Source organism: Panthera leo, chromosome B3 (genome assembly GCF_018350215.1).
Source record: "Panthera leo isolate Ple1 chromosome B3, P.leo_Ple1_pat1.1, whole genome shotgun sequence".
NCBI classification, from domain to species: Eukaryota; Metazoa; Chordata; class Mammalia; order Carnivora; family Felidae; genus Panthera; species Panthera leo.
This window is the reverse complement of record NC_056684.1, coordinates 18,159,818-18,164,128: the sequence shown is the minus strand read 5'-3', so window position 1 is coordinate 18,164,128 and position 4,311 is coordinate 18,159,818.

Sequence of the window (4,311 nt, the reverse complement as noted above, 5' to 3'; positions counted from 1 at the left end):
ATTAGTGAATTGGAAGATGGACCAGAGGAAAATGTCCACACAAAGGCACAGGAAGACAAAAGGTTGGAAAATAGAGAAAAGAATTTAAGAGGTATCTAGGATATGGTGAAAATATCTAGCATATTTGTATTTTCGAGTCCCAGAAGTAAAGGAGAAGAGAGAGTAGGGCAGAAATACTATTTGAAAAAAATAAAAGCAGAGAATTTGCAAAAACTGATAAAAAAAAATCAAGTCACAGGTTAAGGCAGCACTGTAATTCCCAAGAAGAATAAAAGCAAATGAACTGATGAAAAACAGACAAAGAGAAAAAAAAACATAAAACCATTCAGGAAAAAAAAATACCTTCAAATGAGCAACATTAAAGTGATAACTGACTTTGAAACAGAAACAATGGACACCAGGAAATCAGGAAACAAGGACTGGCATTATTAAAAATAACTGGCAAACTGGAATTCTATACCCAGTGAAGTATCCTTCAAAAAGTGAAGGAGAGATAGGGAGGTTTAAAGACAAACAGCACTGAGAAACTCATTACCAATAGAAACTTAAAAATACCTATATTCTAATTAAAAAACTGCCCCAAAACCAGATGCAAATAGTTTTTCCAGTGAATTATCCCAATTAAGAAAGAAATATCACTAATCTTCAACAAATTCTTCCAAAGCATAGGAAAAGAGGGACTTAAAATCAGAGTTATTTACTATATTAGCAGAGAAAAAAAGAAGAAAATCATATGATAATATTGAAAGAAAAACTTAAAGATATAAATAGGTTAAAGGATATGCTAAACTCATTGGTATACTCGATGTTGGAAGATGTCAGTTCTCCTCAAATAGATCTATGCAATATGATTCTAAAAATCATATGGATATTGGCATGCAAGGACTTGGATGGACCTCAAGGGAAGTATGCTGAGTAAGAAAAAAAATATCAAAGATTATATATTGTTTGATTCAGTTTATATAATATTCTTGAAATAATGAATTACAGATGGAAAACACTGTGGTTAGTGTTAGGAGATTGGGGAAATAGCTGTTGCAATAAGGCAAGAAAAATAATCAAAGGATAAGGACTGAAAAGGAAGAAATAAAACTGTCATTATTCACAGATAACATGATTGTGTGCGTACAAATGTAATAAAAACAGACAGGACATTAAAATTAATAAAAGAATTTGCCAAGGCCACTGGCTACAAGATCACTATAAAAATCTATTGTATTTGTGTGTTACCAATAACAAATATTAAGACAAGAATCTTACCCCCCCAAAAATGTATAAACTGAAACCACTCATGAGGAAACAAGCCAAATCTAGACTGTAGGACGTTCTACAAGGTAACTGGCCTGGACTCTTCAAAAATGTCAATGTTATGGAGGGGAAAATGAGAGAAGGGTAAGGAGAGAGTTGTTTTAAACTAAGATTAAAGAGACATAACAAGTGAATGCAATGTGTGACCCTAGATTGGATTCCAGACTTTTTTTTTTTGATGCATAATCCAGATAGTATAAAAGTCACCATTTTAAAGGATAAAACCCAATGTTTCTTTTAGTATATTTGCCAAGTTATCCAACGATCACCACTGTCTAATCCCAGAACGTTTTTATCACCCCTCCACAAAAATAAACCTGTACCCATTAAGAAGTCAATTCCTGTTCCACACTCGTCATAGCCTCTGCCAACCACTAATCTACTTTACGCCTCTATGGGTTTGCCTATTCTTGACATTTCATGTAAATGGAACCATACAATGCATGGCTTTTTGTGTCCGGCTTCTTTCCCTTCTTTTTCACTAACATTTCATTACTGTTTCCAAGATTCATCCAGGTTGTAGCATGTGTTAATGCTTTTTATGGCTCAATAATATTCTATTCTGTGGGTTTACCACATTATGTTTACACATTCATCAGTTGATGGACATTTGGATTGTTTCTTTGTTTTTGGCTATTATGAATAATGCTGCTATGAGTACTTATATACACATTTTTGTACATATGTACATATGCACATAAACATATGTTATAAATTCTCTTGTGTATATACCTAGAAGTGGAATTGCTGGATCATATTATTACACTAGATGTCTGACTTTTTTAGGAACTGCCAAACTTTTTCAGAACAGCTACACCATTTTATATTCACATCAGGGATTTATGAGAGGTCCAATTGCTCCACATCCTTATTGGTTCCTTATATTCTTTGGGAAAATGTCTATTCAAATTCTCTATTTTTAGTGATTTTTTTTGTCTTTTTATTGTATGAATTCCTTATACATTATTCTGGATATATGCGTATATGGATATATACCTGGATATATGGATATATGAATTGCAAATATTTTCTTCTAGTGTATGAGCTATCTTTTCACTTTCTTGGTGGTGCTAGGTTAGGTACAGTGTTTTCAGTTTTGATGAAATCCAATTTGTACATTTTTTCTTTGATTTCTTTGATTGCTTATGCTTTTAGTGTCATATCCAAGAAAACTTTGCCTAATCCAAGATCACAAATTTTTAAAACTATGTTTTCTTCTAAGAATTTTATAACTTTAGCTCTTAGATTTAGATTTCAGATCCATTTTCAGTTAATGTTTCTGTCTATGGTGTGCAGTACAGATGAAAATTCATATTTTTTTAAATGTGGATAAGCAGTTGTCCCAACACTATTTTTAGAAAGGACTGTTCTTTTGTCCACTGAATAGCCTTGATATCCTTGTCAAAAATGAATTGACTTTTAATGTGAGGACTTTTCTGGACTGTCACTTCTATTCCGTTGATCTGCATGTCTATTCTTATGCCAGTTTTGATTATTGTAGCTTTGTAGAAGGTTTTGAAATCAGGAATTCTTGAGTCCTCCAATCGTGTTCTTATTTTTCAGTATTGTTTTGGATCTTCTGGGTCCCTTGAATTTCTGTATGAATTCTAAGATCAGGTTGTCTATATTTGCAGTAAGAAGAGAGGTGGAATTTTAAGAGGGTTGCATTGAATCCATAGACCAATTTGGGGAGTTGCTATCTTAAGAAATGTTAAATATTCATATCAATGAACATGAGATACCTTTTCATTTATTTAGATCCTTTTTAATTCTCTATTTTTTGGTGTATAAGTCTTGTGCTTCTTTTGTTAATTTTCTTCATAAGTGCTTTATTCTTTTTGATGCTATTGTGTGATTGTTTCTTAATTTCATTTTTGGAATGTTCATTGCTAGTGTATCTTCAATACAACTGATTTTTATATACTGATCTTGTATTATGCAACATTGCTTAAACTCTAATAGTTTCTTCATGGATATTGAGAAGAGATTTTTTTATGTACAAAATCCTATCATCAGCAAACAGAGATAGTTTTACTTCGTTATTGTCAATCTGAATGCCTTTTATTTCATCTTCTTGCCTAGTTTCCCTAGCCAGAACCTCCACTACAATGTTGAATAGAAGTGGCAAGAGAAGATATTCTTTTTTTTAAGATTTTTTTAAAAGTTTATTTATTTATTTTGAGAATAAGAGAGAGAGAGAGAGCGTGGAGCAGAGAGAGAGAGAGAGAGAGAGAGACTCCCAAGAAGGCTCTGCACTGTCAACGCAGAGCCCAATGCAGGGCTTACACCCACGAACCATGAGATCATGACCTGAGCCAAAATCAATTGCTTAACCAACTGAGCCACCCAGGTGCCCCCAAACTTGAGTAAAATATATGATTTTTTAAATATTAAATACAATTTATTGTCAAATTGGTCTCCATACAACACCCAGTGCTCATCCCAACAGGTGACCTCTTCAATGCCCACCCCCCACTTTCCCCTCTCCCCCACCCCCCATCAACCCTCATTTTGTTCTCGGTATTTAAAAGTCTCTTATGGTTTGCCTCCCTCCCTCTCTGTAACTTTTTTTACCCCTTCCCCTCCCCCAAAATGTATGATATTTTAGATGGTGATAAGTGCTCTGTCAAAAATTATGCAGGTGAAGTAACGGAGATAGGAATATGGTGCCCCAAGAGCAGATATTCTTGTCTTGTTTCTTATCTTAAGGGGTAGCTGTCAGTCTTTCATCATTAAGTATGATGTTAGATATGGAGTCTCCACAGATGCTATTTATAAGGCTGATAAATTTCCCTTGAATTTCTAGTTTGTTGAATGTGTTTATTGTGAAGGATGTTGGATTTTGTTAAATGCTTCTGCTGTGTCTATTGAAATGATCATGTGTGTTAATTAATATGTTGTGTTATGTTGATTGATTTTCGTGTGTTGAGCCAACCTTTTATATGTTGATTCCTGGGACAAATCTCATTGTGTCATGTTCTCTAATCCTTTTTATAAGCTGCT